Source organism: Malus sylvestris, chromosome 16 (assembly GCF_916048215.2).
Source record: "Malus sylvestris chromosome 16, drMalSylv7.2, whole genome shotgun sequence".
Taxonomy (NCBI): domain Eukaryota; kingdom Viridiplantae; phylum Streptophyta; class Magnoliopsida; order Rosales; family Rosaceae; genus Malus; species Malus sylvestris.
The window spans coordinates 28,289,369-28,305,321 of NC_062275.1; the positions used below are offsets into that span (position 1 = coordinate 28,289,369).

General features: G+C 38.4%; 1 long non-coding RNA gene across 1 annotated transcript; it reads right to left on the reverse strand.

The window, feature by feature from the left end:
* Positions 1-4,128: 4,128 nt before the first annotated feature.
* Positions 4,129-15,707, reverse strand: LOC126608439 (uncharacterized). The gene is made up of 2 exons (XR_007617872.1): positions 15,452-15,707; positions 4,129-4,354 (listed from the first exon to the last, which is right to left on the reverse strand). It is a non-coding gene; the product is annotated as an uncharacterized LOC126608439 (long non-coding RNA).
* Between the last annotated feature and the right edge of the window lie 246 nt (positions 15,708-15,953).

Below are 15,953 nucleotides of genomic sequence, written 5' to 3' on the forward strand. Positions count from 1 at the left end.
GAACAAGGAATGGACGAGTTTGAAGGTCGAGGGAGCTTAAGAAATGAAGAAATGAAAGTAAAGAACAAAGAAGTCGGAATTGGCAACTAAAGTTTCTAAAGTTGGAAGTTTCTATTCTTGGAGGTTTCCATTTTCGAGAGTTTCTATTCTTGGCTTTGGGCTTTTGGATGACCCATCTTTGCCTCTTGGACCTATGCCGCACCTAACCCTAACCCTAGCCCACTTAATCAGCCGCACCTAGGCCTTGTTCACATGAAAAAAATCTGATTACTTACCCTAAGCCCATGCCGCACCTAATGTTCTAGAAACCCTAGTTTTTGGTGGATTTCCTAACCCTAGCCGCACCTAAACCCTAGCCCATTTGTCTAACCTGATTTCTTTAGGGTTTGGCTGCCTATATATATGTGTTTTACCTCCCTTGGCCGAAGAACACCCTCTCCATATTCAGAAATTCGTCCAAAACCCTATTTCCCACCTTGCCGCAGCCTTCCATCCCCAAACTCCCAACTTTCTGCCCAAATTCAACCTTGCCGCACCATCCTCTTCCCCAAACCATTCCTACATCCTTCCATAACCATTCATCCACCTTGTGCAGCCACTAAAGGAGGAGAAAGAAGGAGTGCCGTGCAGTCCAAAGGAAGGAGAAGCCTTGCACATGCAATCTGCCATTAGTGGAGTGTTTGGAGTTCTTTCTTTCTTTGTTTCTGTTTTCATGTTTAATTTAAATTGTTGTTCAATTATGTTAGACATGTGGAACTAATTTCTTTTTAGTTAGAGGTGAATTTGAAGCCATGGACATATGTTTTATATGATTTGATTTCTTCCAATTATGATTTCAGAAATTGTGAATGTGATTTACTTATCTATTTGATTGATAACTTGTTTATGTATGTGGGTTGAGGGTCGACACTTAATTTGCATGCTTAAACTTGATGCTAGGGTATAAGGGAATTTCACCTAATCGTTATTAACTTATATTCATAAGTAGTGAAAGTCGCTAGTCACGATTGTGTTAAGTAAATCCTAGGCAAGAGTAACATGCGTATCCCATAGTTATGAATGCCTCGTCAATGCTTATGATGTCCATTGAACTTAATGATCTTTGATATGTGTCTCTATCATGCGTATTCCATAGTTAGGGTCCTTGATAAGAATAATTTGGTTGTAATGCGTATTCCATTCAATTCAATGAATCTAGGGAAATCTGAGAATTAATTGGTGCAATCTAGTTAATTTGGGGCATTGTCATTCATGATTTGTTGAAAGAGTAATTGGAGATTGAGTTGTATGCATATGTTCATGTGTGGATAAGGAACCCTCTAACTAGCTTCTCACCATTCTATTTAATCACAATCTGTTTTGCTTTACATTTGTTTTTAAAGTTTGAGTTTTAAAGTTTTAATTTCGTCAAAATCATTCCCCCATCTATTTTAAAGTGTTAGATTAGTTAGAAATCCATTTAGTTGTGTTTCTAAATGTTTTGAGTCAAGTCATAGTCCAAATTCGTCCAAAGTAGTGTAGGTGCTCAAAACTGCCCAGAAAGTGGTTTTTAGGCAGTTTTGAGCCTTCTAGTTGCTGTTTTGAGTTTTTAGTTTGTTTAGGTGTTTTAAACCCTAGTTTTGCATTAATTGAGTCTAGTTTAGTGTTCTACATTATATTTTTATGTTCTTGAGTCAGTTTTACATTGATTAGCATCCCTAGTTAATCCCCGGTTAGAACGATCCCTATTTGCTCATATACTACAATTGTCATCCATAGGGTTTAATTTGTGTGTCAAGTTAATTTTCACATCACTCATTCTCCAAAATTGCAGCAAAGGGTTGTAGAATGGTGTATATGGTGCGGCAGGATGTGTTTCTAAATGGTAGGGGGTGGTGGATGAAATTGTGGCTGAAAACACATATTTATAGCCTAGGGTTTTGACAAATTCTAATGGGAAAAGGCTTAGGATTTTCGGCAAAGGCTTGGGCCTCAATCCAAGGGGGAAAAGAACTAGGGTTTGTGCAGATTTTTTGGTTTCTAGAAGGGTTTGGGGCGCCACTTTTGTAGGGCTTCTAGAAAGAGTGTGTTTTGGCTGATTTCAGACTTTCTAGAAGAGTTTGGGGCGCCACCTTTCTAGGGCTTCTAGAAAGGTGGGTGCAGCACATGTATAAGAGAAGATATAGGCCTTCTAGAAGGGTTTTAGGTGCCCGTGCAGCTGATTATTCATCTTCCAAGTCTTGAATTGATTTCTCCATCTCTTTAGCACATTCCTAGCTTCACTTGATCTTCAAAAAACGTGCATTCCTTGTGCTCTACATGCATGCAATCCAATTCAGCCCAAAAGTTCTCTAAAATGCTTCAAAATGCATTTTTTTGCCAACTTTGCCAATTAGACCTACAAACATACGAAAATAGTTTAAATCACTATAATAAACACAAACTAACTATGAAAACGCAAGAAAACAAGCTAACTAAGTTGCATAAATATGCTCATCTCAATAAGATGATTAGGCATCTACATTTATGCATCTACGTTTTTATGTGTAAAATATTATTCATCTATTTGTTGTCTGTAAAGTGATTTTGAATATATTTTTTAGCGTTTCTAAGATCATTTTATGTCAAAGTGATTCTGCACCTACCTATGTGTGTACAATGATTCTCTACCTACTTGTTGTGTGCATATTGATTCTCCACCTACCTTTTATGTGTAAACTGAATGATTCTCTATAACTGATACTGCATATTGATTATGCTATAATTAATGTTGCATACCGATTCTGCTATAACTGATGATGCATACTGTTTGTACCATACTTGACCAATCCCGAAACTACTGAGTACCGGTCAACGTTATACCGTCAAGAACCTAGAAGAGTTTCCCTCCAACCAGGAGACCAATCACAGCGCGACACGTGTTGACATCAGAAGCCAATCATAGCGCGACACATGTCAACATTAGAAGCTAATCACAACACGACATGTGTTAATGTCAAAACAAAACTAGAAACTCTCTTCTATAAAAGGAGATCATTCTCCCACAATATTTCATAATGTCATTTGTACTAAATCATTCACTTGTACTCACTAAACGAGAGCTTGAACATATGTACTTGTGTAAACCCTTCACAATTAATAGGAACTCCTCTACTCCGTGGACGAAGCCAATCTGGGTGAACCACGTACATCTTGTGTTTGCTTTCCCGTCTCTATCCATTTACATACTTAACATTCGTACACTCTCTTTTGACCAGGCATCTGATGCGATGAAAGTTAAGCACTCAAATTAAACCCTCTTGTTGTCAAATTGTAGTATAAATGCAAGTAGAGATTGTTCTAAACCGGGGATTATGAGGGCTTGCTAAAACCTCTAAACTAACTCAAAGACATAAAAACAAAGTTAAAAACGTTTGAATAGACTCAAAAGACTCAAAACAGATTCTAAAGATGCAAAACAACTTAAAAAACACTCAAAATTGCCTAAAAACACTTACTGGGCAGATTTGACTCTAACACAACTTTGGACGAAATTTGAGTTTTGACTTGAATCAAAACACTCAAAAACACTAACGAAATAGAAATTTAACACTTTGAAACAACAAAGTAAAAGGGGGATTTTGGTTTTGACGAATTCGAAACGAACAAACAACTTATAAAATTAGACAGATTGTAAAGCGAATTTAAGAAATGAGATGATGGATGGATTAGTTAGAGGTCCGTTCTTCGCACATGACACACTTGTACATGAATTGATTTCCAATTGCTTTTCAATAAACTATGATGCTCAACACCCTAGATTAACCGTGATGCACAAATTAACCCTCAAATTTTCCTTTACTCATTGAATTGGATGAATGCATGCGACAACCCAAATCATTCTCTAAAAGTCCCCTATATGAATGCATAATAGAGATACAATCAGAGATCATTACGTTCAATGAAAATCATAAGTGTTGACAACGCAATTATAACTATGAATGCATGATACAATTGCCAAGAATTCAATTAACGCGATTGTGATAAACAACCTTCACTACTCATGGATATAAACTTGTAACGATTAGGTGAAACTCATTTATATTCTAGCATCTAATTCATGCATGAAAACTAAGTATGCATCCTTAATAAACATACAAGAATCAGGCATGAATAAAATAGATAATTGAATTGCAATCACAACTTATCAAATCACAATTGGAAGAAATCAATTCAAATCTCAAGCATGTTCATGGCTTCAAACTTCCCCCTAACTAAATAGGGGTTTAGCCACTCATAATTGCAACAAAATTAGAAAATAACAAAGTAGACATTGAAAGCAAGAACGAAGTACACCTAAAACGCTCCAAAGTTCCAAGCTTGAAACGCCAAGGACCTTTATTTTCACCACCTTGTTGTAGCACAAGTGTCTAGGATGTGTATGGATATATGGATGGAATGGATTTGCATGGCATGGAAAATGGAAATGTATGGAGATGTGTGTGAATGTATGGATGAAATGGAATGGAGCTCAAGGCAAGGGACTTGTGTTTGTGAATGAAGCTCTTTTGATGGATCAAAAATTGTCCTTAGGAAGGGGAATGGTGGATGTATTTATAGGCTAAGGAGGGGACCACTTCAATTCCTTGCATGTGCAGTTTGTATGGGTGTGTGATGTCCATGTTTCCCTTTACATTTGCACACACATGACCTCCATCATTTTAGCCACAAAACAAACACATTTTCTGCCATGTTTCTTCTTTACATTTACACATATGTTCTTCATCATTTCAGCCACAAATCAACCCATTTTCTGCCCATGTGTGTGTGTTTCCTTTGCCCATTTGTGTGTGTTTCCTTTGTCCATGTGTGTGTGTTTTTCCTTTGCATTTGCACACACATGTTCTTCATTATTTCAGCCAACAATCCACCCATTTTCTGCCCATGCCAAGCCCTCCATGCATGCCTTTCTTGTTGTGTGTGTGTTGTCCATGTAGAGTGTGTGTATGCCCTCCAACCTGTGCAGTTTGCATGTGTGTAGCTGTCCATGTTCCTCTTTTGCATGTGCATTTCCACTTACTCCAAAGCCAAATGAGTGCAATCATAACCCCATTTGCTACTGAGTGTTGATGACAAAGCAAAACACAAAACAAGTGCCTTTACTTTCTCATTTTATTAGCCAAATCTGCTTAGCCCTTTTCTAAACCTTTCAGTGTTACAATGCCCATAACTTCTTCTAGAAAAATGATATTAACAATCTGTAAATTGCTCTAGAAAATAGACATCCGTAGCTTTCCAAGCATATAAGGCTCATTCTCTCATTCATTTTAAGCTGTTTGTAACATGCTTCCAAAGTCAGCTAATCTGCACAGGCAGTTTTGACGAATTTGTTACTTAATATCTCACTTGTGCTACTTTTCTTTTCTTTGCTTGATAAATCACACAAAACACAAAAACATAGTAAATAGCTAAAAAATATAAGGAACTAACTAAGAAAAAACAAGTGAATTTTATGTAAAATATATATAAATATGAGCTTATCAGCATCCCTTTCCAACATGGGGAGCGAAGGAAGCCACAGCACACAGAATAACACCCCTCTTACCTGGTGTGAAGCAACGAAAGAAGGAACAAAAAAAGTTTGCTCTTCAGGCTAAAGTCGATGAGCTGGAGGCTCAGAACAACAAGATAGCGATGAAGAATGAGATCCTCCAAGAGCAGTATGAGAAGGTCTCCGAGATGCTCAACGAGGCTAGATATACTAAAACATACGAGCTTATCACCTCTGTGGAAGTCAACCATCAACTGGGTGCCCCCCAACACGGAGGGTCATTTGCCCTCTACATGGGTATTCTTGTTGAGGAGCGAGCTACTCATTGAAATGGCAACCAACATGAGATTTCTCTTAACCCAGTTGCTTCGACCCGAAGTAGGAGAAGTGGAGGAGGACACCTCCTTACAGAAGGAGTGGAATGATCGAAAGCCATCTTTCGCGACTGTCGAGACTTCCTAAAGCAACATCGAGACAATCCTATCCATGTAAGCTCGAAGATCAATAACCCAAGGGTCTTTGAAAGACTCGGTCCCCTCCCATGTCCCAGGCCGGCTACCAATTTGGGGAAGGGGCAACAAGTCCTAGAGAAACACAAAGGTATAGGGGACTCAGAGATGTTCCGACAGACATACCTTGGAAGTCAGTACGGTGACTCCAGGGAAAAATCACATGCTCTTGATCATACCTTCCTACTTCCAAGAGGAGATGGAGATTTAGGAAAGAAAACTCCAATGATACATAACTCCACTCAGGACCCTCTTGTTCTACAACTCGTTAAGGAAGTAAACAAGTTGAAGGCCGAATGACAAGCTGAGATACCTGATTGGAACCAACCTAAGCTTGGCCCTTTTACAAGGAGGATCCTCGACACCCCTCCAAGCAAAGACAAAGCAGAAGCTTAGCTTGCAACTCTATACTGGAAAGGAGGACCCGATTGAACACCTTAACCTCTTTGAGTCCACCATGGCATACCAGATGCACATCGACGAAGAACGATGTCTTCTTTTCCCCTCCACCCTTTCTGGTGGAGCTCTAAACTGGTATTGTCGTCTTCCACCTGAGACGGTAGACTCATTTGAGGAATTGAGGAAACTGTTTGTTGATGTGAAAATTAACTTGACACACAAATTAAACTCTATTGATGACAATTGTAGTATTAAGCAAGTAGGGATCGTTCTAGACCAAGGATTAACTAGGGATGCTAATCAACATAAATAAGACTCAAAAACACTAAACTAGACTCCATAGACTCAAAACTGACTTAAAACACTAAAAACAGCAAGAAACAACCAAAAAGACTCAATTCTAGACCTAACAAGTGATTTGGACGAAAATAAGACTCAACTTGACTTAAAAGATTAAAAGAAAACATGTTTTGACTCAAAAAATAAGACTTAAGAAAAAGGGATTTTGTTTTGACGAAATTAAAACTTAAAAACAGAAACTTGTAAAACAAACTTAAGAAGACACGAAATTGATGAAATAGAATGGTGAAAGGCTACTTAGAGGGTTCCTTCTCCACACATGACATATGCATACGAATCGATTTCCAATTATTCTTTCGACAAACCATGAATGACAATACCTTAAATTAATTGTATTAAATTATTTAATTCTCAGATTTCCCTAAATTCATTGAATTGAATGGAAAACGCATCACAACCAAATTATTCTTTATCAAGTTCCCTAACTATGGAATACGCATAATAGAAACACTTAACAAAGATCATTAAGTTCAATGGAAACCATAAGCATTGACGAGGCATTCCTAACTATGAAAAGCATGTTACTCTTGCCTAGGATTTACTTAACACAATCTTGACTAGCGACTTTTACTACTCATGAATATAAATTCATAATGATTAGGTGAAATTTCCTTATACTCTAGCATCAAATTCATGCATGCAAACTAAGTTGGCCACCTTAATCAACATACAAGAACAAGTTCTTAATAAAACAGATAAGCAAACCACATTCACGATTCATGAAACAATAATTGGTGGAAATCAATTCATATAAAACATATGATCATGGCTTCGAATTCACCTCTAACTATAAAGAAATTAGTTCCTCATGTTTGCAATTAAACAAAGATAACTTAAATTAAACATTGAAAGTAAAAGATGGAAAACACCTAAGAAAGCTCCAGCACTCCCAAAGACTTGGGCATAGGCACGGCACAAAGGCTCCTCTTCTTTCTCCTTGCAATACTCACGGCACAATGAGGGGTGAATGTGTTTGAGGGATGCATGAGTGTAGAAAAATATGGTAGAGGGTGGTGAATGATTTGTGCGGCAAGGATGTGTATTTATAGGCTGAAATACATGTCACAATCCCTAAGGATTTGGATAGGTTTCTGAAATTAAAGTGGGACAAGGATTATGTAACCAAAACCCAAGTGGAATAGGTTAAATCAATCAGAAACCAAAGGAAAGAAGGATATCAAAGGTGCGGCAGGTTTAAGAGAAAGGATAAGGCTTCTAAAAAGGATGTTCCAGCACTTATTTCTGATCCTAAATGAACAAGGATACACGGCATGGTTTTAGAGAAGGATTACAAGTCCTAATTCACCTAGGTAAGGGCATATATGCGGCACTTAAGGGATAAGGGTTCTAGAATCTGAAATATATGTTTTCAATGCATAATTATCACTTAGAAATAGCTGGAATTAAGGCACAAACTAATTTGGATAAGATAGGATAAGATAAGGCTATATTAGGCAAGGATAAGATAAGATAAGGTTGGATAAGGTTTTGGATAATGTTCCTTCTTTTGAGCTAATTCCTTATCTTCTTTGTCTTGGATTTATTTCTTCACTTTTTTTAGCTCATTCCTAGCCTCTTGAACTTCAAATTCGTCCATCCATCTTGCTCTATTCATAAGCTATCCATTTGATGCCCAAAACTGCCTTAAAAAGCTCCAAATTGCACTTTCTTGCCAACTTTGTCATATGGACCTACAAACATATGAAAATAGCTTAAAACACTATAATAAACACAAACTAACTATGAAAATGCTCCTATCATTTGTTTCTTAACACATTTTCCAGACCGATCGCTTGCACTCTGCGGATGACTTGTACACTATTCGCCAGAAGCCAAACGAGTCATTACGTATGTATGTTGGCTGCTTCAGCCATGAGTATTCCCATTGTGCCGAGGCAGATGACAAGACTACCCTCAAAGCCTTCACAGTAGGCCTATGTGATTGTTTCTTTAAGTACATAATCAATGCCAACACTTGAAAGACTTACTCTGAGGTGATGGCACAAGCTTACAACCATGCCTCCGCTGAGGCAAGGACATATCAAGGGAAAACCCCCACAGCCACCCATTATCAACAAGTAGGGAGTGGAAGCCAGATCCAACAAAATGAGAAGACCTTAACCTTCCAAACGGCAGCGATGCTTCCTCCTGCCTTACTTAATACTTCACCAAGTCAACAGACATATCAATCTCAGGGCTAAAGGAAAGATTTCCATCCTCAGCAAACCCATTTTAGTAAAAGGAGTAAGGGACACTATCGCGACAACCAAGGGTATCGCCACGATAATGCCCGCCCTCAAGCAGTCAACATAGTGGGCTAAGCACGTGTCAGGACAGGCCCTACCCCGAGGTATGAGACATACACGCCTTTGAACGCCACATGCGTGGCCATTTACCCCAGCATAGCACACCTGATACCGAAGCCAATGCCAAGGCAGTTGGGTTACAAGCCCACGAAGAACACGGGCACGTTTTGCTATTACCACGAACATAACAGCCATGACGGCGAAAAGTGTATCACCCTTCGTGATCATATTGAAGCTTTGACATGTGAAGGAAAAATTGATCGATTCCTCCTTCACCCTTCAAGGGATAACCATAACCAATGCCAAGTTAATGTGATATATTCCATAAGCGGCGACACACCCATATTTGAATCTTCCAATAGGGCCATGAAAAACAGCAAACGAGCTTTAAGGCCTGGCCACCAAGTGTTTCACGTGGAAGACATCAAGGGAGGCAAGTATCAAAAGCCTAACTGGGATCTAATATGTTTCTACCCTGAGGAAGAAAGAGGTATCATCTACAACCCACTGATCGTGGAGGCTCACATAGCCAACTTTGAAGTAAGACGAATCCTAGTTGACACGGGGGCTTCAGTCAATATCATGTTTGGTGAAGCTTTCAGGGCACTTAATATAGCTGAACACTTGCTCGATCACTCGATTTCTCCTCTGATAAACTTCTCCGGTGATATCGTGCAACCTATAGGGAGCATACACTTACCTTTCACCATTGGTATAGGCCCTTACACAACTACTATTACCACTAACTTCCTGGTAGTTGATTGTCCAACGGCATACAATGTCATCTTTGGACGCACAGGCATCAATGATCTCAAGGCCATGGTATCCACACATATGTTGTTGATGAAATTTCCAACCCCCTATGGCAATGGTTACATCAGAGGAGATCAGCTTAGTGCATGGTCATGTTACAACACTTCGGTCAAGCAACAACACCTGCCTGTGCCCAAGGAAACCTTTTCTATACATGACCAAGTCATAAAGACCAGCCCGGACGAAGCCAACTTGGATCTTCACGATGGTAATAGTCAACTGATAAGAGCATATTTATGCGACTTAGTTAGCTTGTTTTCTTGCATTTTCATAGTTTGTTTGTGTTTATTATAGTGTTTTAAGCTATTTTCGTGTGTTTGTAGGTCCATATGACAAAGTTAGCAAGAAAGTGCAATTTGGAGCATTTTGAGGCAGTTTTGGGCACCAAATGGATAGCTTATGAATGGAGCAAGATGGATGGACGAATTTGAAGTTCAAGAGGCTAGGAATGAGCTGAAAAGAGTGAAGAAATAAATCCAAGTCAAGGAAGATAAGAAATCAGCTCAAAAGAAGGAACATTATCCAAAACCTTATCCAATCTTATCTTATCTTATCCTTGCCTAACCTAACCTTATCTTATCCTATCTTATCCAAATCAATTTGTGCCTTGATTCCAGCTATTTCTAAGGGATAATTATGTATTTAAACTATATATTTCAGATTCTAGAACCCCTAAATTGGTGCTAAAACATCTTTTCTAGAAGCACTTAAAAATCTTGTGCCTCCCCCTCTTCTAGAAGCTCTAGAACCTAAAATCTCAATCCTTTTCCCTCTTGATTTAGGCCAAATGTATCCCTCCTCTTGCAGGAATTAGTGCCGCACCTTTCTAACCTAATCCCCTTTGGTTTTTTGATTGATTTAACCCATTCCACTTGGGTTTTGGTTACATAATCCTTGTTCTACTTTAATTTCAGAAACCTATCCAAATCCTTAGGGATTTTGATATGTATTCCAGCCCATAAATACCAACCCTTGCCGCATAAATCATTCACCACCCTCTACCATATAATTCTACATTCATACATCCCTCAAACACATTCACCCTTCATTGTGCCGTGAGTATTGCAAGGAAGGAGAATGAGCTACCTAGTGCCGAGCCTATGCCCAAGCCTTTGGGAGTGTTGGAGTGTTTCTAGGTGTTTTCCATCTTTTACTTTCAATGTTTAATTTAAGTTATCTTTGTTTATTTGCGAACATGAGGAACTAATTTCTTTATAATTAGAGGTGAATTCGAAGCCATGATTATATGTTTTATATGAATTGATTTCATCCAGTTATTGTTTCATGAATCGTGGATGTGGTTTACTTATATGTTTTATTAAGAACTTTTTCTTGTGTGTTAATTAGGGATGCATACTTAGTTTGCATGCATGAATTTGATGCTAGAGTATAAGGAAATTTCACCTAATCGTAATGAACTTAAATTCATGAGTAGTAAAAGTCGTTAGTCACGATTGTGTTAAGTAAATTCTAGGCAAGAGTAACATGCTTTTCATAGTTATGAATGCCTCGTCAATGCTTATGGTTTCCATTGAACTTAATGATCTTTGTTAAGTGTTTCTATCATGCTTATTCCATAGTAAGGGAACTTGATAAAGAATGATTTGGTTGTGATGCGTTTTCCATTCAATTCAATGAATCTAAGGAAATCTGAGAATTAATTAGTTCCATACAATTAATTTGGGGCATTGTCATTCATGGTTTATCAAAATAATAACTGGAAATCAATTCGTATGCATATGTCATGTGTGGAGAAGGAACCCTCTAACTATCCTTTCATCATTCTTTTTCATTCAAATTCGTTTTTCTTAATTTTGTTTTCAAAGCATCTTTTTTAAATTTCAATTTCGTCAAAATAAAACCCCTTTGTTTAAAGTCTTGTTTTTAGAGTCAAAACCTATTTTCTTTTAGTTGTTTGAGTCCTTTAAGTTCTATTTTCGTCCAAATTACTTGTTAGGTCTGGAATTGAGTCTTTTTTATCGTTTCTTGTTGTTTTGAGTTAGTTTTGAGTCTATAGAGTCTAGTTTAGTGTTTTTGAGTCTTATTTGTGTTGATTAGCATCCCTAGTTAATCCCCGGTCTAGAACGATCCATACTTGCTTAATACTACAATTGTCATCAATAGGGTTTAATTTGTGTGTCAACTTAATTTTCACATCAAATTTTGGCGCCATTGCCGGGGATTAGCAAACTTGCTAATCCCTTGTGTTTGCCGTGTGTTTTACTAGTTTTCTGATTTTGTTTTGTTTTCTTTGTTTAGGTACTAGTTTATGACTCAAAGTTCTTAACCGGTTCGTGAACATATCTTGGACTTTAATGATGATTTTGAACGAGATTTGAGAAGAAGAAAGATGAGGCATCCAGAACCTAGTGAACCTAGTTCAAGGTCAGAGGCCGAATCTGAATTTGAAGAAGAAGAAGAAGAAGTCATGGCAGTGGACAACCGTACAATAAAGGAGCTCTCAGCCTCGGGTTTAGCCAATGCCACACCCCTTTGCATTCAATATCCCGTGGCTGCCCAAGGCAAGACCGATGAGTTTGAATTGAAGTCAAGCTTGTTGCATCACATTCCTAAATACCATGGGCTGTCCATGGAAGATCCAAATAAGCATCTTAAGGAGTTCGAGGTGGTTTGTTCGAGCATGACACCCCATTAATGTCGATGGGAACATTTTTAAAGATGAAAGGCTTTCCATTCTCTCTTTTGGAAAAGGCTAAGGATTGGCTATATGAATTGGCACCCGGAACGGTCACGTCTTGGGAAAGCATGAAGATGGCGTTTTTAGAGAAGTTCTTCCCCACTTTGAGAGTTATTCTCTTGAGGAAGAAGATTTGTGGGATTCAACAAAGCCAAGGAGAGTCATTTCCCTCATACTATAAGCGTTTTAAGGCTCTTGTCGCCTCGTGTCCTCAACATCAAATGAAAGAAGAACTTCTACTTCAATATTTCTACGAGGGACTCTTCCTAATTGAGCGATAAATGCTTGATGCTTCAGCGGGAGATGCATTGGTTGACAAAACACCAATTGCTGCAAAGACCCTAATTGCCAATCGAGCATTGAATGCATAACAATACGAATGCCTTGGACAAAGAGACCTTCCACGGCAGCAAGTTAATGAGGTAAGTTCTATGTCCGACATTCAATCACAATTAACTAACCTCACTTCCATTGTGTCTTAGATGGCCGAAGGGATGAAGCTACAAGGACCAAGTGTTTGTGGTGTGTGTTCTATGCAATGACATCTCAATGACCAATGCCCTCAATTGATTGAGAATGGAGGGTGAGAATCTGCCAATGCCGTGGGTTTTGGGAGCCAAAATCAGCCACGCAACGATCCATACTCCAACACTTACAATCCGGGTTGGAGAGATCTTCCAAATTTCAAATGGAGAGAGCCACAACAACATGCCTAACAAGGGGGATTTCGGCAAACACCACCTGGGGTGTTTCAAAAGCCATTCGTACCAAATCAATTCCAAACACAACCTGCCCAAACAAGTTTAGGTACATCTTTGGATAATGATACACTTCTTAAGTTACTCACCAATTTGTCTTAGGGGCAAGAGAATCAAACCAAAGCAATGCAAAACCAAGACAAAATGGTGGATCACTTGGAGAAGCAAATTGGGCAGATTGCGGAGTTTGTAGGACAATTTCGAGACCAAGGTAAACTTCCTAGTTTAACCATTACAAATCCGAAGGGAGGATTCGAAACTGCCAAAGCAATCATATTAAGGAGTGGCAAGCAAGTTGGAATCGACCCCCTAGCATCTAAATCAAGTCAAAAAGAGGATGAAAAGTTGTTGTTTGAGTAGGAAACACAGCCACACCCACGGCAAGGGTGGAGCAACCTTTGCCGCATCCATCATCCAACCCCAAACCATCCAATTCGGCCAAGGTAAGTCCTAATTCAAGCTTTTCTAGTTCTACTAAATGCACCATTTCCTAACAGGTTTAGGCAATCAAAGAAGGAAGAGAATGAGAAAGACATTCTGGAGACGTGTCGGAAAGTGCAAGTCAATATACCTCTTCTTGATGCAATTAAGCAAGTTACAAGGTATGCTAAGTTTTTGAAAGAACTTTGTACCACAAGGAGAAGAATTTCGGACAAAGAGGTTGTCCAAGTAAGTGAGAATGTCTCCGCTGTTTTGCAAAGGAAATTACCCCCTAAATGCAAAGATCCGGGTAGTTTTACAATTCCTTGTGTTATTGGCAATACTAAGTTTGAACATGCTATGTTAGACTTAGGAGCTTCAATTAATGTCATGCCTTATTCAATTTATGCATTTATGAACTTAGGCAAGCTTAAAAATGATGGTGTTATAATTCAATTAGCCGATCGTTCTAATGCATATCCGAAAGGTGTTTTGGAAGATGTCTTGGTGCAGGTGGATAACTTGATATTCCCAGCAGATTTCTATGTGTTAGAGATGGAGGATTCATGATGCGATGAAAGTTAAGCACTCAAATTAAACCCTCTTGTTGTCAAATTGTAGTATAAATGCAAGTAGGGATCGTTCTAAACTGGGGATTAGGAGGGCTTGCTAAAACCTCTAAACTTACTCAAAAACATAAAAACAAAGTTAAAAACATTTGAATAGACTCAAGGGACTCAAAACAGATTCTAAAGACTCAAAACAACTTAAAAACACTCAAAACTGCCTAAAAACACAAACTGGGCATATTTGACTCTAACACAACTTTGGACGAATTTAGTGTTTTGACTTAAATCAAAACACTCTAAAACACAAACAAAACCGAAATTTAACACTTTGAAACAAGAAAGTAAAATGGGGGTTTTGATTTGGATGAATTTGAAATAAACAAGCAAGTTATAAAACTAGGCAGATTATAAAATGAATTTGAGAAATAAAATGATGGATGGATTAGTTAGAGGTCCGTTCTTCACACATGACACACTTGTACATGAATCGATTTCCAATTGCTTTTCAATAAACTATGATACTCAACACCCCAAATTAACCGTGATGCACAAATTAACCCTCATATTTTCCTTTACTCATTGAATTGGATGAATGCATGCGACAACCCAAATCATTCTCTAAAAGTCCCCTATATGAATGCATAATAGAGATACAATCAGAGATCATTACGTTCAATGAAAATCATAAGTGTTGACGAGGCAATTATAACTACGAATGCATGATACAATTGCCAAGAATTCAATTAATGCGATTGTGATAGACAACCTTCACTACTCATGAATATAAACTTGTAACGATTAGGTGAAACTCATTTATATTCTAGCATCTAATTCATGCATGAAAACTAAGTATGCATCCTTAATAAACATACAAGAATCAGTTATGAATAAAATAGATAATTGGATTGCAATCACAACTTATCAAATCACAATTGGAAGAAATCAATTCAAATCTCAAGCATGTTCATGGCTTCAAACTTCCCCCTAACTAAATAGGGGTTTAGCCACTCATAATTGCAACAAAATTAGAAAATAACAAAGTAGACATTGAAAGCAAGAACGGAGTACACCTAAAACGCTCCAAAGTTCCAAGCTTGAAACGTCAAGGACCTTTGTTTTCACCACCTTGTTGTAGCACAAGTGTCTAGGATGTGTATGGATATATAGATGGAATGGATTTGCACGGCTAAGAGATGAAAATGTATGGATTGGTGAGATGTAGTATGGCTAGATGAATGGATGGAGGTCACGGCAAGGAAATTGTGTTTGTGAATGAAGTTGTGAGATGTGAAATGTAGTGTATTTGGATGATGCCCCCCCCCCCCCCAAATTATGGTGAAGGGTGGATGTATTTATAGGCTAGGGAGAGGAGTGTATGGAGTTGTAATGAGTGGATGTAATGGGTGAGTGTTGTGGTAATGAGTGGATGTAATGGGTGTAGTGGGTGGATGTTTGGTAATGAGTGGATGTAATGGGTGTAGTGGGTGAGTGGTTGGTAATGAGTAGTGTTTGGTAATGAGTGGATGTAATGGGTGTAGTGGGTGGATGTTTGGTAATGAGTGGATGTAATGGGTGTAGTGGGTTGTGGTAATGAGTGGATGTAATGGGTGTA